This window comes from Vicugna pacos, chromosome X (genome assembly GCF_048564905.1).
Source record: "Vicugna pacos chromosome X, VicPac4, whole genome shotgun sequence".
Taxonomy (NCBI): Eukaryota; Metazoa; Chordata; class Mammalia; order Artiodactyla; family Camelidae; genus Vicugna; species Vicugna pacos.
The window spans coordinates 56,735,240-56,763,100 of record NC_133023.1 but is presented as its reverse complement, the minus strand read 5'-3'; the positions used below and the strand labels follow the sequence as shown (position 1 = coordinate 56,763,100).

The 27,861-nt window shown below is 33.5% G+C and overlaps 1 long non-coding RNA gene across 1 annotated transcript in view; it reads right to left on the bottom strand.

Moving 5' to 3' along the window:
- Window positions 1-26,545, bottom strand: part of LOC140691767 (uncharacterized) — an 81,047-nt gene extending 54,502 nt beyond the window's left edge. The window contains exon 1 of the long non-coding RNA XR_012067438.1: window positions 26,417-26,545. This is a non-coding gene — a long non-coding RNA (uncharacterized lncRNA). The remainder of the gene's footprint in view (window positions 1-26,416) is intronic.
- Between the last annotated feature and the right edge of the window lie 1,316 nt (window positions 26,546-27,861).

The following is a 27,861-nucleotide window of genomic DNA, read 5'->3' as shown; positions in this document are numbered from 1 at the left end:
GACATAGAATGAAACACTAACCAAGGAAAAAAGTTGAGAATCTATACTAATTTGAAACAAGCATCAGAACAAGAAAGATTATTAGAGAACAAAGAGGAACATTATGAAAAGATAAAGGGGTGATAACTCCCAAAAGATACAATAATCCCATATATATGCATCTATCAGAAGATTTTCAAAATACATGAGACAATAAATGATAGATATGAAAGGGCAAATAGGCAAATCCAAAATTACTTTGAAATTTCAACACTGCTTTTACAAAAATTAATAATACTGTCAAAAATCAGAAAAGATATGGAAGGCCTGAACAATACTATCAACCAACTTGATATAATTCTAGAACACTCCAAGCAATAACAATAAAACACACATTCTTCTAAAATATACATCTGTAACACTGACCAAGACAGATCATGTTCTAGTCTACAGACAAATTTCAATGAATTAATAAAATAATGATAATAATATAAAAGGCATTCTAAAGTATAAAATTAGACTAGAAATCAACAACAGAAAGATATCTGGAAAATCCTCAAATAAATGGAGATTAAACAACAAACATAACACATAAATCAAAGAGAAAGTGCCAAGGGAAATTAAACTAAAGACAATGAAAATACAATGTATCAAAATCTGTAGAATGCAGCTAAAGCAGTGCTAATAAGGAAATTTATAACACTAAAATAAATATTGGAAAATAATAAAGACCTAAAATCAGTAACCAAAGCTTGTATTAAAGAAACTAGAGGGGAAAAAACCAAATTAAATCTAAAGCAAGCAAAAGGAAGGAGATAATAAGCTCTAGAACAGATATCAAAACAAAAATACAAAAAAAAAAAATCAATAAAGCCAAAATTTGGTTCTTTGAAAATACTGATTATACAGTTGACCCTTGAACAATGCCGGTTTGAACTGCATGGTTCCACCTATACAAAGATATTTTTCAATAGTAAATACTACAATATTACACGATCTGCAGTTAGTTGAATCCACAGATACAAAGGACCTGTGGATATGGAGGGCCTGTCTATAAGTATTATGTGGATTTTCAACTATGCCTAGGTTTGGTGCTCCTAACCCCTGTGTTGTTCAAAGGACAATTGTAATTGATAAACTTGTAGCCAGGCTGACCAAAACAAACAACAGCAACAAAGAAAAAAAAAAAAAGCAGGAGAGAAAGAGTAAGAAGCTATAAATCATTGGTATCATAAATAATGCCAAAGACTTTAAGAGGAAAATGAACGAATACTACAAACAACTATATACAATGAACTTGCTAAATTACATGAAATGGAATAATTATTTGAAAGACACAGACTATCAAAACTTGCTCAAGAAAACCTGAATAGCACTGTATCTCATAAATAAATTGGATTGGAAGTTGCTAACCTCCTAAAGGTGAAAACTTCAAGCCTAAATGGTTTCACGGATGAATTGCACCAATCAAGAAAGAAATAATACCAATTCTACACAAATCCATTAAAAAGAAAGGGAGAGAACATATTCCAAATATGAAACCAGTATTACCCTGTTCACAAATCCAGAAAGAAACATTACCAGAAAACTACAAATCAGTATCTCTAATGAACATAATAGATATGAAAACTGTCACAAAATGTTAACAAATCAAATCCAGTAATATTAAAAAACTGTATCACAAGTAGGTTTCATCTAAGGAAAGCAAAATTAGTTCAACATTAAAAAAAATCAATGAAATTTCGTATCAACAATTTAAAGAACCACCACCACACAGTCATTTCAATAGATTTAGAAAAAGAAATTTGAAAGATTCACACTTTCATGATAAAAACTCTCAGAAAACTATAAACAGAAAGGGAAGTGCTTAACCTAATAAAGGTCATCTATATAAGACCTACAGCTAACAAATACTGGAAAGAAGAAAAGTATGCCCTCCTGCTCTACCCTACTCAATATCATATTGGAAGGCATACCAGTTCAAAAAAGCTAGGAAAACAACTATAGAGTACACATATTGGAAAGGAAGAAATTTTAAACGCCTTTATTTGCAGAAAAAAATATTGTCCATCTAGAAAATCTCAAATAATCTACCCCAAAAAAACCCTTTTAGAATTAAAAAGTGAGTTTAACAAGGTTGCAGAATATAAGGTCCATAAACGGAAGTCAGTCATGTTCCTATAAAGAGCTACAAATAACTGGAATTTGAAATAAAAAATAAAAATAATATAATTTATAATAGCATCAAAAAATGAGGTTCTTATACATAAATCTAACAAAATATATGCAGGATCTGTATGCTAAAAACAATAAAATATTAATGAAATAATCAAAGGAAATCTAGATAAATAGGGAGAAATACCATGTCTATGAATCAGAAAATCCAGTAAGATATCAAATCTCCCCAGTCTCATCTACAGATTCGATGTCATCTCAATCAAAATCTTAGCAACCTCTATTTGTAGATTTTTAAAGATCGTTTTACAGATAACAGTAGGACAGTGAAACAAGAAGAGACCTTCTCTGAGATACAGCACAAAGGGAAGACTTAATCTAAGGGTGACACAGTCATTTAGGAAAACCAGAGGCTACTACCCTAGCTAAGCAACCCTGCTCATTAAGTAGGGGTGTTATTCAGAAATGCAAGCCACTTCCTCTACCCTCAGCTCCAGATCAGCAGTGCAGAGGTGCTACCAAGAAGCAGAGGTAGACTGTAATAAAGAAAGTGCAGAGGTATCCCCAAGGGAACCAACTTCATTTGGAATACACCAGCGGGAAGTTCAATCCTAAAGTACTGCCAAAAACAACAGAAATTTTGGTGGTAAGCAGTAAGAGGAGATTGGTAAATACATGAGGGCAACAAACTAAAGGAACCAGTTAGAAGCTTACCAGAGAGAACCAGGAAAATACACAGATAAGAAGAGCCCTCCTGTGGTCTGTACATATGCTCTCAGACTGCAGTGGAATTAAACTAAATCAATAATAAAAAGATAACTGAGAAATCACAAAATACTTGCATTTTAAATAACACACTTCTAACTAGTACATGGATCAAAGAAGAAATCTCAAGAGAATTTAAAATATATTTTGAGTTAAATGAAAATACAAATTATCAAAAGTTGCAGAATACAGTGAAAGCAATGCTTAGAGGGAAATTTATACATTGAATGCATATATTAGAAAATACTAAAAAGATCTAAAATCAAAAATCTAAGCTTTCACTTTAGGAAACTAGAAAAGAAGAACAAATTAAATCTAAATTAAGCTGAAAAAATAATAATAGCAGAAATCAAATTAAAAACAGCAAATCAATAGACAAAATCAGCAAAACCTAAAGCTGATTCTTTAAAAATACCAGTAAAATCAATAAGCCTCCAGTAAGGGTAACTATGAATAAAAAAAGAAAAAAACACAAATTACTACTATCAGAAACAAATGAGGGGGCATCATTATAGATTCCATGAACATTAAAAGGATAATAAAGTAATACCATGAGTAATTATGCCCACAAATTTGATAATTTAGATGAAATAAACCAATTCCTTGAAAGAAACAATCTGCCAAAACTCACACAAGGAGAAACAGACAATCTCATTAGGCCTGTACCTATCTATTAAAGAAATGGAATAAATAATCAATTACCTTCCAAACCAGGAAGCACCAAGCCCAGATGGGTTCACTGGTGAGTTTAACCAAATATTTAAGATATTATACCAATTCTCCAAAATCTCTTCCAGAAGATAGAAGCAGAGGGAATACTTTCTCATTCTATGAGGTCAACATTACCCTAATACCAAAACCAAAGACATTACAAGAAAACTATACACCAATATCTCTCATTAATGTAGACACAAATCCTCAATAAATCAGTAATCTAAGTCAACAATATAAGAAAAGAATTATACACCATGACAAAGTGGGGTTTATTCCAAGTATGCAAGGCTAGTTCAACATTAGAAAAATCAATGGATGTAAACCAATGCATCAACAGCTAAAGAAGAAAAATCACATCCTCATATTGATAGATGTAGAAAAAGTACCTGACAAAACCCATTCATGTAAACTAGGAATACAGGAGAACTTCCTCAACTTAATTAAAAAAAAGGCATCTACAAAAAACTAAACATTACTGTAAATAAACAGTAGGCAGCCATTCAGTATAAAATTGCAACTTGATCAGCTAGAATCTCTGATACTGGGCACTGACTCAGAAGGAGTAAACCTGGAGTTCCACCCCTACTGATGGGTAAGACTCAAAACTATTTCACTACAAAAACCTGATATGTAGTATGAAAAATGTAGGCCCTGACTACTTATGCTTCCACTAAACTGGAGCCTTCCTCTAACATACACTATCAGTCTATATGACTAGACCTCATCCTGCTAGGGTAGGCATCTTGTCCTGTACATCGATCCTTTTGTTCAGGTCCTGCTCCAATGTGAACCAACCACCAGGGGACCACAATGCTAGTATCTATCCGCTTGAATAATATAACTACTTAGAAATTTCCTGCTGAAATTCTCTACCTAACAATTTGGATTCCATCCCTCTGAAAGCCAGGCCAGATCAGGCACACATTTGCTCTGTCCCCTACTCCCCAAACATGAACTTCAGGACAGTGGTTTTCAAGCCTTTAGAAGAATTTACACTCTTAAAACTATTAAGGACCAAAGAGCTTTAGTTGATTTATTTACTATATTAGAAAATAAACTAAAAAAACTTTTAAACTATTTATTCACTACTATTAATTTAATTATTAATTCAATAATTTGGTTAATTTAATTAAAATATTTAATTCTTCATTTCAAAATATTGCATATATTACATGTTAACATAAATAGCAAATTTTTGTGGAAAATGACTATTTTCAAAACCAAACCACCTTAAGAATGAGTGGCATTGTTTTATATGTATTTAAATTTTTGTGGATCTCCTTAATGTGTGGTGAAGAAGACAGCTGAAGCCTCATATCTGCTTCTACATTCAAGCTATTATGAAATGTTTTGCTTGGGTTGAAATACATGAAAAAGTACTAACAGATATGTCATTTTTAAAAAGAAATATATTAATATCCTTTCAAATAATTATGGATATTCTTCATGGATACTATACCAAAACTCAACATGTGGTAGTTCCTCAAAGTTTAGTTGAAATGGAGGAATCTGAAAACATATCAACAAACTTTTCATACCCTATTATATTAAAACCCACTGGTCTGTCTTGCCCTTTAAATGGATATTTGACCCATTCATGATTCTGGAACATCCTACAGAGGTCATTTGAGAAATACTGGTTCAGTGAGTAATGCAGATGATGTTGGCATATTTCATTAAACAGTATTTCTTAAAATCACCTTCATTAAAATCTCTCATGTCATTAGGAAAGTCTTCTAAGTACTGGAAAACTATAAAGTTCACACAGGTGGACTGAAGTTTATAAAAATTCTCAATTTTGTTTGAAAGCTCAAATTTTAAATGGGCAACAAATACTATCAGTTGTTTTCCTTGAAGGAATAAGCTCACTCCATTTATTTAGGAAAAAGTATATGCCTAATATCCAAATATAAAAACAACAGTTTTTCCATCAGTTATTCTTCTAAGTAAAATGCTTAAGTGAAAAAAGTGAGTAGCAGTTTGCAATGTGCCTCATGCATACCTCTCTTTTCATCACACAATATTAAGACATATATGTAAGGGTCTATATTTAATAAAATTAGTAACATTTACTGCTCAAAGACACTTTTTTTTAAGAGAAACTGGCTTTTAAAAAAAAACTATAAGTGCATGGTAAAGAACACAATGTCTACTGGTAGAGTTTGATGCCACTAACCTTGATTCATACTCAGGCAGAAGCAGATTTCTTTTATGCTGCTCTGACACCATCAGTGCAGATGTCAACACAGCAATAGTAAATGTAATAATTTAGTACTGTTATAAAAATATTTTCCACTTTGCAGATCCTTTGAAAAGCCCACACACTGAAAACTGTTTTATACTATTGGCTACCACCTCAGGTGATTCGTTCCCCTAGAACTATCTACTCCTACCCTATATGGCTTATTGCCCTTTCCCAACAGTACTACCAAGTCTAAACCAGTCTAAACAAGGAAAACTTCACTATCCTTTAACCTACTGCCTTGCAGGAAACAAGGGATCAAAAGAGACAAACCACTTCATTTCCAAATCAATAAGGGTTTCCCACCCCTCCCAGGAACTTAAGCTGTATCTTCTGAATAGCTGTTTTCTCAATTAGCTGCAGGTTTTAGATCATAAGCAATTTTTTTTTTTAGCTTTAGAAGGGAATCCTAAATGTGTAACACACATTTCTACCTAACAAAACAGAAGTTATAACTGTAACTTAACCTTTTCTGGATGCCCTCTACATTAAATTGCCCCAGATGACTCTATTTTATATACATTTGTCTCCTCACATGCAGTCAAGCTATGAGCTAACACTTGTAATAATGATCAAGGTATCATGCTATCAACCCTCTTCTACCTTCTAAATATGACATTGACCTAGAAACCAGGTTTATTAGAATTATGTATTAAGGCCTTCAAGTGAGGGATACATTGAAATGCATTCAATGTGAGTTCTAGTACACAGACACTGCTATAACTCTTTCACCTGTTCAAAATCCTTTTTATTCTACATCTCTGTTAACTGGCTAAACAGATCAGTTCCAGACATTAAGATGATAACTGTACTTGTGTTTAAAATGAAAGTTTGTCTAGATAACTTGAAATTCACACAGAGAAGAGGTTTGACAAATCAACAATTCAAGACCAGTATTTTTAATAAACTTTTAAGATAATTGTAGAGTCACATGCAGTGTAAGAAACTATTTACCCACATTCCTTTGATCAATGAGTATCCACCAGAATACTGATATTGATAGTCAAGATGCAGAACACTTCTATTAACATAAAGATACTTCATGTGATCTTTCATAACCACATCCACCACCCTCCTATATCAACCCCCCCCAGAAACTTAACAACCACTACTCTATCCCCCATTTCCATAATTTTGTCATTGTCAGAATATTATATAAATGGTATCATGCAGCACATAACCTTTTCAAATTGGATTTTTTTCACTCAGCATAATTTCCTGGGGGGTTCATCATGTTGTTGCCTGTATCGATTTCATTCTTCTTTATCCTAAGTGGTATTACATGTGTTGAGAGCTTAGCTAAGCTACTCCGTGGGTTTGATGCCCCAGCATCCATTTTGTTCGGCCAAGAGGTCTGAGCGCACCTTAAACTGACATTAGCCTTTCGTGTAAGCACATATCCTAGATAACAACCCTCGGAGTCACAAGTAAATTTAAGTCCTGATATAATTTCTCCAATAGCCCTTGTGATAAACAGTTTCCCCTGCCTCCCAGGGACTTTCCCTTGAGCACCCCTTAGATTAGACTCCTGAGCTTAACAAAACCCTGCTCTTTATGGTTTGAATTGACCAATCCAGACTGAGCCCAGAAACCCTAGAGCACTCTAACTATAGATCCTAATAAAGGCACGCACCCTGGGTCCTGCTCCACTCTCTCTCCTTGCGCCCTGCCTTGACCTTGACCCCTCCATGTGGCCCCTCAAGACCTGCTGTGTACTTCACTTCAGAACTTGTGACTAATAAATTTCTCTATTTCAATTTCCCTCGTGGTCTCTTGTCTAACCTTGGCTCACCATCCAACCCCCTAAGGGGCTCTACTTAACAAATGCTAAATTTAACAAAGTCATAACATGTAATCAATGTACCACAATTTATTTGGCCATCTAACTATTAAAAGACATCTGGGCATTCCTATATTGTTACTATTATGAATAAAGATGCTATGAACATTCACTCACAGGTTTTTATGTGAACATAAGTTTTCACTTCTCTGGAATATTTTTTTTTTTACACTCACGAGTGTAACTACTAGGTTATATGGCAGTTGCATGTTTGATTTAGTAAGAAATTGCCAACTTTTCCAGAATGGCTATACCATTTCACACTCCCATCAGCAATGTATGAGTAATCCAGATTCTCTGCATCCTAACCAGTACTTGGTGTTAGCACTATTTTTAATTTTACCATTCTAATAGGTAAACAGTTATATTTCCTTGCAGTTTTAATTTGCATTCAAAAATGACTAATGATTGAAAATCTTTTCTTTTTCTAATTTTCCACATCTTTTATGAAATATCCCTCATGTATTTTGCCTATGTTCTAACTGGACTGGTTGCTTGGTTTTTCACTATTTGGTTTCCAGTTTTTTATGTATTCTAAATACTAGTAAATTGTGAGATACGTGGTTTACAAATAAATTCTGCCACTTTGTTACTTTTTTACATCCTCTTAACACAGACTTGGACACAGTAAGAGATTTTAATTTTCTTTAATTCATCATTCTTTCCTTTTATGGGTCATGCTTTTGAGGTCAAGTATATGAACTTCTAGCCTAACCCAAGATTCTGAAGATTTTCTCCTGTTTTTTTCTAGAAGTTTTATAACTTTAAGTTTTGCATTTTACATTAAGTCTGTAATTGGTTTTCAGTTTAACACTCATACAAGGTGTGAAACTCAAGTCAGGTTCTTTTTTTTTTTTGCCTATGGATGTTCAATTGCTCAAGCACCATTATTAAAAAGGCTCTCTTTCCCTATTGAACTGTCTTTCCACTTGTGTCAAAAATTAGTTGGGCATAATTGTGTTTGTCTCTTCCTCAGTTCTCAGATTCTTTGCATTGATCTATGTGTCTGTCCCTCCACCAATATAATACTGTCTTGATTATTATAGCTATATAAGAGGCATTAATAACAAAATGATTCCACCAATTTATTCTTTTTCAAATTTGTTTTAGCTATTCTAGGGCCTGTGCCTTTCATAAGCTTGTCTCTATCTATAAAAACATACTAAGTATTAAATAGAATTCCATTAAATCTGTATCACTCTAGGGACAAAAGACTTCTTTACTATGTTATCTAATTCATGAATATGGTAAATATCTTCAATTATTTAGGTCTTCCTTAATCTTATCAGCATTCAGTAATTTCCGGATACAGATCCCATACATGTTTAGTTAAGATTATGTCTAAGTATTACATTTCCTTGGAGTAGTTGTAAATTATATTGTATTTCTAAATTTTGGTTTCTGTACATTCATTGATAACAGAGAAATGTGATTGATTTTTCTGTATTGATCTTGTAGCCTGTGACATTGCTGGAATTACTAAATCTAGGAGTTTTTAGGGGTTTTGTAGCTTCCTTGAGATTTTCTACATAAATGTTATCTGCAAATAGAAACAAGTTTTTCTTTCTTTCTTTCTCTTTTTTTCTTTTTCTTTCTTTCTCTTTCTTTCTTTTCTTTCTTTCTCTCTCCCTCCTTCCTTCCTTCCTTGATACTTTAATTTCATTTTCTTGCCTTACTACAGTGGCTTGAATTTATGGTACTCTGTTGAGTAAGGGAGGTGAAAGTGGACATCCTTTCCATTTTCTTGGCCCTAGAGGTAACTACTCAGTCTTTCATCATTACATACAACGTTAACTGTTGGTTTTTTATACATACTCTTTATCAAGTCAAGGACGTTATCCTATATTCCTCATTTTCCAAGAATTATCATCATGAATGGGTATTTGATTTTGTCATATGACTTCCTGGTATCAATTAATATAATCATATGATTTTACATCTTTAGCCTATTTATAAGGTGTGTTATATTCATTGATTTTCAAATGCTGAACCAGCCCTGCATACTTGGGAAAATTCCACTTGGTCACAGTGTATAATTTTTTTCATATACCACCAGATTCAATTTGCTAATATTTTGTTGAAAGTTTTTTGGGCCTAAGATGATGAAAGACATTAGTCTGTAGTTTTGTGGGGGTTTTGTACTAATTTTGAATGGTTTTCATATCAGGGTAATACTAGTGTCAAAATGAGTTCTATTCTTTGAATGAGTTTATGTAAATGGTTTTAATTATTCTTTAAATAATAAGTAGCATACAACAGTGAAATCATCTGGGTCTTGAGATTTCTATTTTAGAATCTTTCAAATTATGCTTTCAATTTATTTAATAGCTATGTAACTATTCAAGTTGTTTGTTTCATCTTGGTTTAGATTTGGTAGTTTGTCGATTTTGAAGAAATGGTTTTCTAAGCTGATGAATTTACAAGTATACAGTTGTTGATATTATGCCCTTATTTTTTCAATAAGGCTGCAGGATCATTCCTAATATTAATGACTTGACTTTTCTATCTTTGTTATTCTTGCTAGAAGTTTACCAACTTTATTAAATTTTTATTTCACTGATTTTTCTCTATTGTTTTCCTATTCTCAGATTCATTAATTTCTTACCTAATTTTTCCCATCCTTTTGCTGGTTTTAGTTAAATTATGCTCTATTTTTCTAGTTTCTTGACGTAGGAAGTAACAATTATGGAATTGAGCCTTTTTCTCTTTTCTAATGAAAGTATTTAGTGGTAAAAATTCCCCTCCATACAATGCTTTATTACTGTGTCTCACACATTTGATAGTTGTGCTTACATTTTCTTTCAGATACATATATATATATATGCACATATATATACTCACATTTATAAAATTTTCCCCTTTAAGACTTTAATCTTTGACCCACGGATTATTTAAAAGAGTGCTGTTTAATGTACAAGTGGTTAGAGAGTTCCTTGTTCTTTTTCAGTTATTAACTTTTAGTTTGAGTCTATTGTAGTCAGAATATACTATGTATGATTAATTGTTTTAAATTTGTTAAGGTTTGTTTTATGGCTAAGGTATAGCCTAGCTTGGTTCATCTTCCAAATAGTATGGAAAATACTGTATGCTCTAAAATAGTATATGTTTATAACTCAACAACTAATAGAAATGAGCTATCAAGCCAGGAGAAGACATGGAGGAATCTCAGATGCATGTTGCTAAGTAAAACAAGTAAAGTGAAAAGGCTACACATAATGTATAATTCCAACTGTCTGACATGCTGGAAAAGGTACAACAATGGAGGTAGTTAAAATATCAGTGGTTGTCAGGAATTTGGCGGGAGGAAGAGAAGGAAGGATGGAAAGGCAGAGCATGAGAGATTTTTAGGGCAGTGTAACTATTCTTTATGATACTGTAATGATGAATGCATGTCATTATACATTTGTCAAAAACAAATAAAGTGTATAATACAAAGAGTGAACCCTAATGTAAGCGATGAGCATTAATTAATAATACGTCAATAGTGGCTCAATCGTGATAAATGTACCATGCTAATATAAGATAGCAATAGAAGAAACTAGTTTTACGGAGGGGGGAGGCAATAAAGGAATTATGGAACTTTCTGTACTTTCTCTTCAATTTTGCTGTAAACTTATCACTGCTCTAAAAAATAAACCCTATTAATTACAAAATAAGAATCAACAGAATGTGGTAATTCAATCATAAAGGACAGTCAAATGTGCTTATACATATTCAAGAAATCAAAATAATAATTAGTTCATTTGTGCCCTTATTATTACCATTATTTTTTAGATTCCTCATATAAATGATGTCATATGAAATTTTTCTTTCTCTCTTATTTTGTAGTTGGCTTTATTCCTTTGATAACTATGTAAGTTTAAAAATCTAAAGATCTAATCTGTTCTTAGAAACAATAATTAGTACATATATGTAAACTAAAAAAAAGTGCAGTATACTGTATATATGTACTTACATGCAATATAATGTGCATGTGCAGTCAAACTATAATAATTCTACCTAATAAAACTGAAAAAGAAAAAAATCCCATTATAAAGTATATTCTTCAGTTGTTTGGTGGAGTGTTCTATAAATGCCAATTAGATCTTGTTGGTTCATGGTGCTATTGAGTTGTTCTATGTAATTACTGATTTTCTCTAATTGTTCTGCCAATTTTTGTGAGATTGCTGAGGTCTCCAACTGCAATTAGGGATTTGTCTATATATCATTTCCGTTTCAACAGCTTTTGTTTCACATATTTTACAGTTCTATTGTTTGGTACATACACTTTGGGATTGCCATAAGTTCTAAGTGAATTTTACCATTATAAAATGTCCCTCTCTTTAGCAATTTTTTTTTTCATCTGAAGCCTACTTTACCTGATATGAACAGAGCAACTTCTGCTTTCTTTTGATTAAGGTTCACATGGTATATCTCTGCCTACCCTTTTACCTTCAATCTACCTATATAATCATATTTGAAGTAAGTTCCTTATTCATACATATAATTGGGTCATGGTTATATTATTCCACTCTGACAACCTCTTGTCTTTTAAACGATGCACTTAAACCATTTAAATCTAGTGCAATTATTAATATACTACAGCTTAAGTCTGTTTTTTTTAATTTTCCCCTTTTCTCTTAGCATTGTATTTCTATTTTCTTTTACCTGCCTCTCTGTGGGTTAAACTTTTTTTTTAATTCTGATTTATTGCTTGTGTTCTTTACTATGTTTCTTTACACAGCCTTTTAGTGGTTGCTCCATATTATATATACATTACTTATCACAGTCTACTACTGTCAACATTTTACTAGTTCAAGTCAAGTATAGAAACCATCCTTCCTTTATGCCCTTTCACCCTTCCCCATTTATCCCATAATTGTCTTAAATATTTCCTTTAAATACATTTCAGACAGTGGGGAGGGTATAGCTTAGGGGTAGAGTGCCTGCCTTGCATGCACGAGGTCATGGGTTCAATCCCCTGTACCTCTATTAAACACATTTCAGGTACAACAAAAAAGCATGATCCTTTAAAGATAAAATTGATAAGTTTGACTTTATTAAAATTAAACAGTACTATTCTGTGAAAGACAATACAAAGAGGATGGAAAGACAAGCCAGACTGGGAGAAAATATTTGCAAAACACATATCAGATAAAGTACTTTTACCCAAAATATACAAAGAACTCTTAAAACTCAATGATAAGAAAACAAGAAACTCAGTAAAAAAAAAAAAAAAATATCTGAAGAGTCACCTCACCAAAGAAGATACACAGATGGCAAATAAGGATATGAAAGGATGCTCAACATCCTATGTCATTGCAAGTTAAAACAATGAAATACCACTACACACTTATTCGAATGGATAATTTTATTTTTCTAAAAAATAGACAAATGCTAGCAGGGACACTGAGCAACAGCAACTCCCATTCATTGCTAGTAAGAATGCAAAATACAACAGTCTCTTTGAAAGACATTTGGGCAGTTTATAACAAAACTAAACATACTCATACATCCAGCAATCATGCTTCTTGGTATTAACCTAAACTTTTGTCTACACAACAACCTACACTTGAATATTTAAAGTTTATAGCAGCTCTATTCATAAAGCTAAAAATAATACATCAATTGCCAAAAATTAGAAGCAACCAAGTTTTTTTTTTTTTTAATTCTTCCCCTTCAAGGCCCAGATCAAGTTCTGCCCTGTCTTGAGATACCTTGGTGGGCCATGGCCTGCTTTCCTTCCTCATGGAGTGTGGACTGTGACTCCCTTTTCTCTGCCTCTTAGGCCAGGCATGGCCTTCAAGTCTCCCTCAATTTATCTCCAGAAACCCACACTGTGGGAGAAAACCTGTGAGTCTTCCGCAGTGGGCAGGACCCACGACCCTAAGATGTTCTTTAGCTGGTGAGTGGTAAATAAACTGTGGTATATCCAGACAATGGAATATTATTCCATGCTAAAAAGAAATGACCTATGAAGCTATGAAAAGACATGAAAGAGCCTTAAATACATACTGTTAAGTAAAAGAAGGCAGTTCGAAAAGGCCACATACTGTATAATTCTGACTATGTGACATAGAAAAAGCAAAACTATAGAGACGGTAACAGGATCAATGGTTGTTAGGGATTTGGGGGGTGGGGGAGAGGGAGGGATGAATAGATAGAGCACAGGGGAAATTATTCTGCATGATACTGTAGTGCTGGATACATAACTTCATACATTTGTCAAAACCCATACAGAATGAACCTTAATGTAAACTACGGAATCTATATTAATAGATGAATAATGGTTCATTAGATTTAACAAATGTACCACACTCATGCAAGATGGGCAAATTGTATGATTAGGGGGAGAAGATAGTATAATAGAGAGTTCCCACACTGTACTATCTGCTCAATCTTTCTGTAAGTCTAAAACTGTTATATAAAGTAAAATCAATGTAAAATGCTTTTAGTTTTTAAAAAGAGAATTAAGTGTCTGGTGGGGAGAAGGGAGACAAGCTTTCTCCACAATTATCCACAGCAATATTTAAATGCCAGAGAAAAATGGAGCAATTATAACAAAGTTCTGAGGAAAAGAAAGTATGAACTAAAATCATATGCCTAAATTGTTGTTTAAGTATTAAACACAAGAGAAAGTCATTATTCAACTTTAAAATACTTAGAAGCAAAAGCATCTATAAGAATTTTGTGAAAGAAAAAGCCAAAAATTATTTTTAAATGAACTAACAGCTACTAAAATTTATATGGAAAAAAAATTTATATGGAAATGGAAATAACCTAGAAAAAATAGTTAAAGCAACTTTTCAAAAAAAAAGAAAGTTAAAGGACAAAAAGTACTTGACGTCAAGACTTAATAGAAAGCTACAGTAATCAGGAGCATGATACTAGTAAAAGGAAAAAAGAACACAGATTAATGGAACAAAATGTAACAGAACTAGAGCAACAAATACACAGACAAATTGTTTCTGACAAAGGAAGGTGTCAGGTCAATTCAATAAGAAAAGGGAAGTCTTTTCAAGCCACAATGCTAGAACAATTGAATATCCATATGTAAAAATACTGAGCACTGACCCCCTTACTTAATGCCAAATTCAAAAATTAACTTGAAATGGAGCGAAGACCTAATCTAGAATAAAACTTCTAGAAATAAACAGAATATTTTTCAAACTTTGGTGTTACATAAGCATTCCTTAGATAAAACACAAAAAGCACAAACCAGTAAAAAAAAAAATTACAAAACAGATCTCATCAAACAGACCTCTAATCTGTGAATGACATACTTTAAAAAACCAAACAAAAAGGCACACCAGAGAACAGGAGGAAATATTCACAATACATATATTTGACGAAGGACTTGCATCTGGAAAATATAAAGAAGCATTCTACCTTAATATTAAGACAAACAACCCAACCAAAAACAGACAAAAAATTAGGACATTTCACGAAAGAAGATATAGATGTCAAATAACACATGAAAAGATACTCAACATCATACTCACTAGGGAAACACAAATTAAAATGACAAGATACTATTAAACATCTATTACAATGGCTTTAAGAAAAAAATATGAAGTGTTGGTGAGGATGTAGAACATCTGTAAACTCATACATTTCAGGTGGGAATGTAATATGGTAAAGCTTTTTTGGAAAACTGTCAGTCTCTTATAAAGTTAGACAAACTCTTACAATATAACCCAGAAATCCTACAGCATGACCCAGTATTCCTACTCCTAGGTATTTCCCCAAGATAAAAATAAAAATATATCTCTATACCAAAACCAATATGGAAATATTCACAGAGGCCAAAACTATAGAAACCAAAAAGTTCTTCAACCAGTAAATGAATAAACAACAACATCACGGTGCTGTCAATTTTAAATTATTTATAAATGATATCTAAATTGAAAAAAGAAGACAACTAACTAACTTGGAGAAAATATTTGCAATTTACCTCCACATAGGGCTACATCCCTTTAAACATAGAAATAATTTTTTTTAATTGCAGGAAAAAATTACCAAAAATCCAATAGATAAATGGGAAAAGAAGTAGCTACTAGCAAACAAACAAACAAAAAACAAAACAAAAACCTATAAAAATGATACTTAAATATGAGAAAATGTTCAAACTCACTCAAAATTTTTAAAAGTGTAAATTTTAAAAACACCAAGATGTCATTCCTCACCAGATTGGCAATATTTTAAAAATATGAAAATTGGGAAATCTGAGTAAGATCAGTGGATTGTATCAATGTCAATGTCCTTGGTATATTTCCTCAAGTTTTGCAAAATGTTACCATTGGGGAGAACTGGGTAAACAATACATGGGCTCTCTCTGTATTATTTCTTATAACTATATGTGAACTTACAATTACCCCAAAATAATCACACTACTGTATGTGATAATGCAAAAACTGAAAAAAGTTTCATCAAGAGAGGCTCATTTAAAATGTGGTAAATACACATAAAGAAAAAGAAGCCATTGCAAATATGTGGATATATGTGCACCTAATGCATTATGCATGCATAGTATATGCACTTATGACCATGTTTTATTGTTAAACACAAAAAATATAAACAACATGTTTATACATTTGCTTAAAACAAATACGTACACATATGCACATATATGTATATATTATACATAAGAAAAACACGTTCAGTTGGTGAAGCTGTGATGACACAAGCACTCACACATGGATGGTGCAAACGCAAACAGTACAATCAAATGTAAACTGTACAATCATTCTGGAGGGATATTTGGCAATACTTAAAACAGCAAAAGCAATTAGTAACTCTTATAAGAGAATCCATCCTGTAGATACATCTTCAAGAATACAAAACTTTATATACATAGATTTATTCATTGTAGCCTTGTTTGCAATTAGAAAACACTAGACTCTAAAGGCCCATACACAAGAGATTAGTTAAATAAACTACAGCCCATCCAAACAATGAAACACAATGTAGCAGTTAAAAAAGAAAATCAAATTCCAAAAGAATAGCTATAGCATGCAAACTTTCATGCAAGCAGAAAATAGGATATACAAAAATATACATGTATCAATTTATTTGTGCAAAGGAAATATCAGAAGGATAAAGCAGAAACTACTTAAGGCTGGTTACCTACAGGAGGTGGTTGGGAATGGGGTAGTAAGGACCAGGAAATGGGAAAAGGGTATTAGAAATGAGGAAAGGAGTACACTTCTCTTTGTAAACCTTTTAATATAGGTCTAACACTGGGAACCATAGTACTGTTTCATATAACCAAAACATAAACACATATTTCAACATAACCAGCAAGTAAACAGGCATTTCAAAATAGAAAGCAAAGAATAACAAACTTAACTGTAAACCAAATGGATAAATTGAACATAAAACAGATATGCTGTTTATAAAAACAGAACAGACATCCTCTTTTTTAACTGAAGTGTAGTTGATTTACAACGTTAGTTTCAGGTGTACAGCTAAGTGATTCAGTTATATGTATACATATTTTTTTTTCAGATTCTTTTCCATTATATGTTATTACAAGAAACTGAATATAGTTCCCTGTGCTATACAGTAGGTCCCTGTTGTTTATCTATTTTATATACAGTAATATATGTCTGTTAATCCCCAACTCCTAATTTATCCCTCCCTGCCCTTTCCCCTTTGGTAACTATAATTTGTTTTCTATGTCTGAGTCTGTTTTTGGTTTGTAAATAAAATTTGTATCATTTTCTTCAGATTCCACATATAAGTGATACCATATTATATTTCTCTTTTTCTATCTGACTTAGTATGATAATCTCTAGGTCCATCCATGTTGTTGCAAATGGCAATATCTCATTCTTTCACGGCTGAGTAATATTCCATTGTACATATATACCACACCTTCTTATCCAGCCATCTGTTGATGGGCATTTGGGTTGTTTCCATGTCTTGGCTATTGTAAATAGTGCTGCTATTGAACACTGGGGTGTATGTATCTTTTCAAATTATAGTTTCCTCTGGATATATGCCCAGGAGTGGGATTGCCAGATCACAGGGTAAGTCTATTTTCAGTTTCTAAGGAATCTGCATACTGCTTTCCATAATGGGTGCACCAAATTACATTCCCACCAACAATGTAGAATCTAACTATAATGAACATACACACACATACCCGCCAAAAAATGGTATTTGCATAATCTCAAAGTATATCTCCACAAGCTAAATATAAAGCTGAAAGAGAAAAGTGGTAACTTTACAGTGGAAAACCCTGGTACACTTTAACCAAGAGATCGAAAATTAACATCCATGTATTAAGAAAAACTGATATCATATATATATGATGCAGAGGGAATGGCGCAACATTAGTTCTGTGGCATTATTGCCAAGATTGCCTAACATGGATTAAATCATTAAAAATGCCAACAAGATGACATATCTTATAAAGAATGCAAAACACTATTATAAACATGCTCAAACATTCACATTCTTGCAACAAATATTGAAATAGAAAATCCTGTCAATAAATATGAAATAAAGAAAAACAAGTGGAAAATTTAAAGTTAAAATACTAAATAACTAAAATTTAAAAATAAATGGAAAGATTCAACAGCACCATGGAGATGGCAAATAAACTTAAAGAGGTAAGTAGAAACTATCCAATACTAATTAAGAGAGAATCTACTGAACATAAATGTACAAAGGTTCAGAAACTATAAGACAACAAGAGAAAGATAAAAGGAAAAGTGGGGAACTAAAATATTTGAAAAATTTAGTGCCTGAAAACTTCTTAACTTTGGCCAATAGACACAGACCTACAGATTCCAGACACTAAGAAAACTTCAGAAAGGATAAACACAAAGAAATCCACAGCCAGATACATAATAAAATTGCAAAAAACACCTGAATCCAAAGAAAATATAGCAGTAAGAGAAAAATGAAACATTACCACATAAAAAAATAATGATTCAAATAACTAACTTCCCATCAGATATAACAGAAGACAAAGAAAGAAGCACACATGTTTAAATGGCTGAAAGAAAGGATTGTCAACCCAAAATAATCTATCCAGAAAAATTACTTGCAGAAATAAAAGAAAAATAAAGACATTCTCAGATGATGGAAAACTAAATGTATGTAGTCCATGAGGTCTTCCCTTTAAAAATTGCTAAAAGAAGTTCTTCATGTAGAAGGAAAATACTAGAAGGAAACCTGAATAATCAGGAATGAAACAACAGAAATATTTATTTGGATAATACAATAGGTTATCTCTCTCAAATTCTTTAAAACTGTTTGAGGGTTGAAAACAGAAGACATAAATATTTTCTGATAGATTTTTCAAAGTATGCCAATACAATATATGACAATTATAATATAAAAGAGAGTTAGGGGACCTGAAGGATGTTAATGTTTCTAAATTCCAAGTTACATGGAAAAATACAGTGAAAACTTAAGTCTGTATTGTATAATTGCCTAAAGCAAACACTAAAAGAGGTTATATAAAAGATATAGTCAAAAATAACAATACAACCAAAATGAAAACCAAAAAGTGTTCAAATAACCCAAAAGAAGGCGGAAAGGAAAGGGGAACAAAAAAAGAACAAACAGAAAACAAAGTAGTAAACCTAAATCCAAACATAGCAATATTTACATTAAATGTTACTGGCCTAAGCACCAAAGCTCAAACACAGAAATTGTCAAAATAACCAAAAACAAAGACAAAAAACACCCTTAACAATGACACAACAATACCCTGTCTATAAGAAATAAACTTCAAATATATTGATACAGGCAGATTAAAAGAAAAGAAATAAGAAGATATACACCACGCAAATAACAACCCAACAACAGTGCTGGCTATATTCATTAAAGACAAAAACAGATTTCAGAGCAAAGAAACTCACCAGGCATACTTAAGGGGAAATTATATAATGATAAAAGGGTCTATTCAACAAGGAGCCACAACAATGCTAAAAGTATTTAGCACCAGAGCTTCATAATATGTGAAACAAAAACTGACAAAATAAGAAATAGACAAATTGACAAGTATACTTAAAGACTTCAATGCTTCTCTGTCAGTACTAGACAGAATTAACAGGAAGAAAATAAGCAAGGGCATAAGAAGAAGATCATCAACAAAGGAAATCTCTTCAGTGGTTATACAACACTCCATGCAACAACAAAATTCATACTCTTTTAAAATATATTTGGAACATTCACATAAAGCAAAGTCTAACATATATTTAAAAATTTGAAAGTATACAAGGTAATTTCTCAAACCACAATATAATTCAACTAGAAATCAATGACAGAAAGACGACAGGAAACTCCCTAAAGAACTTAAATTTAAAAAACAATGATACTTTTCATTCTCAGAAGGTGAAATTTTTTTTTAATTTTTCATACTTTATAACATTTTCAGTCTTTCCTCTTGTTTTAAAGTCCTCAAACCATTAATTCTGTCATCTGTTATTTCAGAGTCAGCTTCAAATGACAGATTTTTCTCCTCATGTTTTCCAGATCTTGGCCAGCCTGACATTATTTGTTAAATCTGCTTTATTTACTTTTCAAAATAAAACTTGCTAACTTCCAAATCTTTTGCAACATATTGGGAGTTTAAAATTTCTGGCATAAGATACAGTCCAATTAAAAATGAGCAGAAAAGCCAAATAACATTATTCCAAAGACGACATACAGACAGCCAACAGGTACATGAAAAGATGCTCAACAGCATTAATCATGGCAGAAATGCAAATCAAAATCACAATGAGGTATCATTTCACACCTGTTAAAATGACTATTATCAAAAAGACAAGAAGTTAAGTGTTGGTGAGGATGTGGAGAATTGGGAACTCTTGTGTACTGCTATGTAAATGTAATGTAAACTGGTGCAGCCACTATGGAAAACAATATGGACGCTCTTCTAAAAATTAAAAATAGAACTACCACATGATCTGGCAAGTTCACTTCTGGGTATTTATCCAAAGAAAACAAAAACACTAACTCAAAAAGATATAAGTACTCTCATGTTCACTGCTGCATTATTTACAATAGCCAAGACATAGAAACAACTTAAATATTCACCAATAGATTAATGGATAAAAAATAATGTTATTATATATATAAAAAATATATATATAGTGTGTGTATCTATATGTATAATACACAAATACAATATTATTCAGCCATAAAAAAGAATGAAATCTGGCCATTTGTGACAACATGGATGGACCTTGAGGGTATTATGCTAAATGAAATACATCAGACAGAGAAAGACAAATACTGTATGATCTCTCTTATATGTGGAATCTTCAAAAAAAAAAAATAGGTACAGAGAACAGATCAGTGGTTTCCAGGGGCAGGGGTGGAGGGTGGGAGAAATCAAAAAAGAACCTAAGAGACCTGTAGACAGCATCAAGCATACTAACACACAAAATGAGAGGGCCATAAGAAGAAACAAAAGGAGAGAAAGGGACATCAAGAATATTTGAAGAAACAATGGCCAATCTACATAGCTTAAGAAATTCAATAAGCCTCAAATAGAATAAACTCAGAGATTCACACTGAGCTGTAGTATAGCCAAACTGTTGAAACCCAAGAAAAAGAGAGAATCTTTAAAAGCAAGAAAAGAGAAGTAACTCATCATCAGAAACCATAGAGGCCAGAAGGCAGTGGAATGACATATTTTATGTATCGGAAAAAAAAAACTGAATCAACAAATCTATTTCTGACAAAACTATCTTTCAAAAAGAAAGGAAAAAGACCAACAACAAGTTTATACTGTATAGCACAGGGAACTATATTCAATATCTTATAGTAACTTATGGTGAAAGAGAATATGAAAAATGAATATATGTATGTTCCTATATGACTGAAGCATTGTGCTGTATACCAGAAATCAACACAACATTGTAAACTGACTATACTTCAATAAAAATATTTTTTAAAAAAGAAAAAGAAAGGAAAAAGACCAACTTATGGCATAACATTGCAGGGAGCTCAAGTGTCCTACTCCCCACACTGTTATGAAACTGATGAAAACCATTTTTAAAAAAATCTAAAGCCCCTGGAAAGGGTTCTAAGGACAAACAACAAAAGAAGAAGCATCTATTCAAAAACATCTTTTAAAATTCACTAAGAAAGGTGTGGTATTTGACCCAAGACTACTCTCTCCCTCTCCCATACTAGCTCAAGGACAGGGAGACTACTCAAGACTCCTGAAGTCAAGAACACAGGGCTCCCTCTCCCCACCAAGTCCCATTTAGAGGGCTTTTTTCCCTGGGGGAACAGGGCATTGGAGTTTTTCATCCAGTCACCAGCTGCCTGCTGCTAAGGCTGAGTCCTGGGCATGTGCATTTTAGAGGTAGGGGTTCCCTTTTGCCACCGAGCCTCCACTGTGGAAGGCAGACTTTAATTGAATGTTGTACATGGAGAAGACTGGGGCCCTGAACACCCCTGCCCTGCGTTGTGAGCAGAGAGAGGCAAACTGAGAGGACCTCTGGTTGCACCCGCCCTTCCACTAAGCACTCAGCTGATAGAGCAGAATTATAACTCAGAGAGAAATTTGCCATTGGCCCTACTCCCATCTCTCAGAGACCAGACTCAGAACTTATGCTTAAGGAAGAAGCAGAAGTTAAAACAGATAGCTCCTATTCTCTTCCCAAAGGAACTGACTTCATTTGCAAGACCATGGAGAAAGTCAAGCTTAGAGGAGTCCTGAAAAAAAAAAAACAAAAAACAGTGAGGTAGTAATGAAAGGCAGCTGGGAGACATTCAAAATATAGGCTGAACTGTGGGGTAGCTAGTTTGCGGAGAAAATTGGGGAATAAGGCAACTGGGAGGAGCCCTGCTGGGGTTGGAACAAATATCAATCACTAATCTCAGAAACTATTCCTTCAAAAGACCCACAATTTGCTTGGATTTGTTTTTAAGAGTAGTTTATGCCCTGGGGCATTATGGAAAACAATTAAACAATCAGGTCACAGTAAGTGAAGCTTGGCTGCTGGGTGTGGTAAGAGAAAGTCAGGCCTAACAAAACCACTGTCATCCCAGGGTGATTGTGGATATATTCAAATTGCACCTCCCTAAGTAGCAACATCAGGGAACTAACCTTGTGGGAAAGGAGGCTACAATGAGATACCACTTTACACCCTCTAGGATGGCCAGAATTGGATAAAGTCAGATAATGACAAGTGTTCGTGAGAATGTAGACAAGTTAGAGCCCTCATACACTGCTGGTATGAATGTAAAATGGTGCAGCCACTTTGGGAAAATCTGGCAGTATCTTAAACAATTAAACACAGAGTTACCATATGACCCGGCAATAATACTCGTAAGCGTACACCTAGAGAAATGAAAACATATGTCTACACAGAAATTTGTATATGAATGTTTGAGCAGAATAATTCTTAGTAGCCTAAAGGTGTAAATAACCCAAATGTCCATAGATGGATGAATGAATAAACAAAATGTAGTATATCCATACTGTGTATGGAACATTATTCAACCATAAATGGGATGAAGTACTGATACATGCTACAACATGGATGAGCCTTGAAGTATTATGCTAAGTGAAAGAAGTCAGTCACAAAAGACCATATATTATATGATTCTACTCATATAAAATGTTCAAAACTGGGAAATCTATAGAGATAAAAAGTAGATTAGTGGTTGCCTAGGGCTGGGCAACCCTAGGGGTTTGGGTAGGTGTTTATGGCTAAAGCATATGGACTTCTTGGAGTAATGAAAATGTTCTAAATTGACTGGTGATGGCTGCACACAACTAAAAACTACTGAATTGTACACTTTAAATGTGTGAATTATATGGTATGTGAATTACATTTCAATCTGTCAAAAGAGAACCAACTTAAAGGAGAAATTAAGACATTCCCAGGTTAAAAAAAAAAAGCAGTGAGGGAGTTCACTGCTAAAAGACGTGCCCTAGAAGAATTACCAAAGGGAGTTCTTCAGGCTAAAATTGAAGGATAACAGACAGTACTAAAATGTATATGAAGAAATAAAGAACATGGGTAAAGGTAACTACACAAGTAAGTATAAAAGCCAGTATTATTGTATTTTTGGTTTGTAACTCTTATTTTTTCCTATTGATTTAAAAAGAAATGGACAGGCTGATCCTAAAATTCATATGGAAGAGCAAGGGGCCTTGAATAGCTGAAACAACCTTGAAAAAGAATAAAGTTGGAGGACTGACACTTCCCAATTTTTTAAAAGTAATATAATCTAAAGTAATCAAAACAATGTGGTATTGGAATAAAGATAGACACAAAGAGATATGGAATAAATTTGAAAGGCCATACATCTATGGCCAATTATTTCAACAAAGGTGCCAAGATCATTCAGTGGGGAATGAAGTCTCTTCAACATATGGTGCTGGGACAACTGGCTATGCACATGTAAAAGAATGAAATTGGAACTCACATCATATACAAAAATCAACTCAAAATGGATCTATGACATAAACATAAGAGCTAACACTACAGAACACTTAGAAGAATACATCGGGATAAATCTTCATGACCTTGAATTTGGCAAAGAATTCTTAGATTTAACAGCAGGAAACAAAAGAGAAAAATAGATAAAGTGGACTTGAGACTTCAAAAATTGGTACACTGAAGGACATTACCAAGAAAGTGTAAAAATATACAGAATGGGAAAAAAATTATAAATCATATATGATCAGTCTACAATTCAGAATATATAAAGAATTTACACTCAGCAACAAAAAGATAAATACCCAAATTTTAAAAATGGGCAAAGGACTTGAATAGAAATCTCTACAAAGAAAATATACAAATAGCCAACAAGTACATGAAGATGCCCCAAATCATTAGTCATTAGGGAAATACAAATCTAAACCACAGTGACATACCACTTCAAATACACTAGGATGGTTGTAATTTTAAAATTAAAAAAAAAAAAAACAGGCGATAACAAGTGTTGTCAAGGAAGAATGGTAATTCTGTTTTACTTATAGAAAAATTGCCGAACTGTTTTCCACAGTGGCTGCACCATTTTATATTACAGCTGCAATGAATTAGTTTCAATTTCTCTTCTTCCTTGCCAGCACTTGTTTCCTGTTTTTTTCTTTAAGTTAGATTCTACCCTCAATTTAGAAATTTCAATTGGCCCCTGTTACTGTAACCCAGATAACATGTACTTAAAAAATTCACCTATTTTATTGACTTTTAAAAATTTCTCTTCAAAATGTATTAAAAAATTAATCCATCCTAGAAAAAGTTTATATGTCACAAAAGTTTAAGAAATGCATGGGAAAAAGAATCACTTTAAAATAATGGTTTCCTCTGGGGATGAGGGAAGAGAAATGTAAACAGGGATGGGTACACAGAGAACTTCAACTATAATGGTAGTGTTTAATATTTTTATGTTTGGTTCATGAGAACAGAGGTTCATTGTATTATTCCTTATATGTCTAAATACGTCTTAAGTATTTCATAACATATATAGAAAGCCCTCCAAAAAAGATAAAGAAAAGAAAGTTAATTTAACATTCCTTCATCACCCTCAGTACCACCACCAAAAACACTAGATCATACTAGACAGAGTATTCTGCAACTTACTTTCCTCACATAACAATCCATTATAGCATTCACTAGATCAAGAGTGTAAAAAGGTAAATCTGTTTACAGCTGCAAAATATTTCATAATATGAATGTCCCACAATTTTTTCTAACATCCTCCTATTGATATACAGGTTGTTTCACTTGTCATAAAAACAAAGTTGTAAAGGCATCCTTGTTCATGTGTTTTTATACACCAGTACTTTTATTTCTGTAGGATAGATTCTTATAAGTCAGACTATTAGGTTCCAATATTTAGTCAAGCGATATCTGTATTTTTTATTTCCCTACATATTGTCAGATTATTTTTTCAATAGGGTGCAGTAATTCATACTCTCTCCAGCAACGTATAAGTGAGATATGGGCAATTCTCGAGTGAAATTTCTTTTAACTCCATAAGCATTTAACAGATTAAATTAATTTTTGCTGTCTTCCCCATATTGTAAATGTGTTATGACATTACGTTTAACATAAATTTATTTTCACCAAGAGATCTGAACACGAGAAATTTAGCTTTTTTCTTACTCACTGAGTAATCAAACTAACAATCCACAAATATTAACTACACACATACACACACACACACACACACACACCCTTCTACCTCTGAGATGCTTCCAGAACACACAGTAAGTATTATAAAGCTCTCATTTGGGGTATATATAAAGGGCACAGAAGAAAAAAATTTTTTTTAAATCTAGCCCACAAAGAATATGTTACAAACTGACCAGCTTATCAAAACTACGAAAAGTTTCCTTATTTCATAGGCGTCTTTTGCACATGAAAGGCACATGAAGGAATTAAGGACGGGTAGGCCCAACAGGTTAGGCAATTCCTGAAAGCGCTCCAGGGAGATAGAGTCTCATTTTAAAGCGGCATGGTGTCAATAAAAACCCACTTAAACAAATAAAGAAAAGAGAGGAAAACGACCCAGAATCCCTCCTAGGAGCTAGTTTCTGTAACCACCTAGCCTCATCCATGGCAGAAAGGTGATTAAGGAGAGAGAAATTATTCTCTGATATTTTGAAGAGAAGCGAGCGAGAAAAATGAAATGCAGGCCGGCTCCTCCCCCACTCAGGCAGGCCAGCGATGCCGAAGAGTGTAGCCTTGCTAATGGTCAATTTTCTAGCCGATGTGAGGCTCAGCACTCACCACAACACAAATATTGGAGTTCCTGGACTTTCCTTAGAAGATTCGTCCTTTGGCCGCCTTTCCACATCTCGTATGCCTGCAGTATTTGCACCCTATGCAAACGCCGCCATCTTAGGTCTCAGATAAACCCTCGGGGATAGGACGATAGAAACCTGGGCTGAGCGTCACAGCCAAATAGGCCCCTCGCCCAGCCGCCGTGCACTCCCCAAATGGCTCCCCCCGGCAACGTGACCCAGCCGCCCTTCGGCCCCTCCCCCGTGTTCCTGACCAGTCGCACTTCCTTTTGCAGCCTTTGTTAGTTTCTTTGAGATTCCCTCGTTTTCTTTCCCTTCATTTCTTTTTTTTTCCATCCCAGATTTCTTTTACCTTTGCCCCGACTCCTTTCTTTCCACGTTTCTAGATACCTCTCGTTCTGTTCAACTTTCATTTACCTCACACGTGCATGGCATTTTAAAGAAGCCAAACCTATCATTCCGTTATTTTACCAAATTATAAGGTGAGCTGAGGACTGACTTTTCCCTATTTTATAGGTGAGGAAACTAAGGCTCAGAAAGACGAACCAATTTTCCAAAAGCTGCAACAACTAGTAAGTGTTAGAGTGGACAAAACCTAATTCTTTTCACTCCGCTGAGCTCCGTGCTCCTGTAGATCACGGTCTACTTTAACCAAATAATTGAAAAAAATGGGAAAACTGAAGACAGAGATGGAAAGGGTTTAGGCCTAAATTCATACAGTAAGTCAGTAACAAAACTGGATTCAAAACATGCTTCTTTGTTTAATTCTGTAACAAAGTGCCTTTAAAAAGCGTTTGGGATGCTATGCTCCAGCCCAGAAATCCATCTTTAATTCTTAGGCTTAGCTCAAGTCCCGACTTCTCTAAGAAATCTCTATATTTATCAAAACGTTTATCTTTTTTGGTCCCTTACCATGAGGGAAAATACACTAGCTGGACGCCAGCCCCCAAAACATTTTTAAAAACTGAGGCTGAAACTTGTTCGTGCAGCATTAGGTGTGAATTGCGTGGAAGGTTAGTGAAGGAAGATTTGTGCTGCACAGATAAAGAAAAGACAATTTAGAGGTCTTAATTCCTTTCCAAGGAAATAGTTTCTACATTCTAATGTTATCTATCTCTAGCTTTCTAAGAACCCAACATACAACACCTCCTACTCTATTCATTTACATCATTACTTTTTCTTTCTTTACATTAATATTGTCACACTCAAATAGAAGGTAATAGTAGAGAATTCTATAAACATATAGGCCTTAATGTGTGGCCATTCTTACGTAAAATACTGCATAGAGCCAGTCTGTGGTGTCAGTAATGTGTGAAGTGAGGTGAAAAGAGTTTAGCTTAAGCTTAAAATGTGTCATTTCCTGGGGTTTAGACATGTCTGAGCGCAATTTGGAAACTGATTGGTAGGGTAGACACTAGAAATCAATTGCAG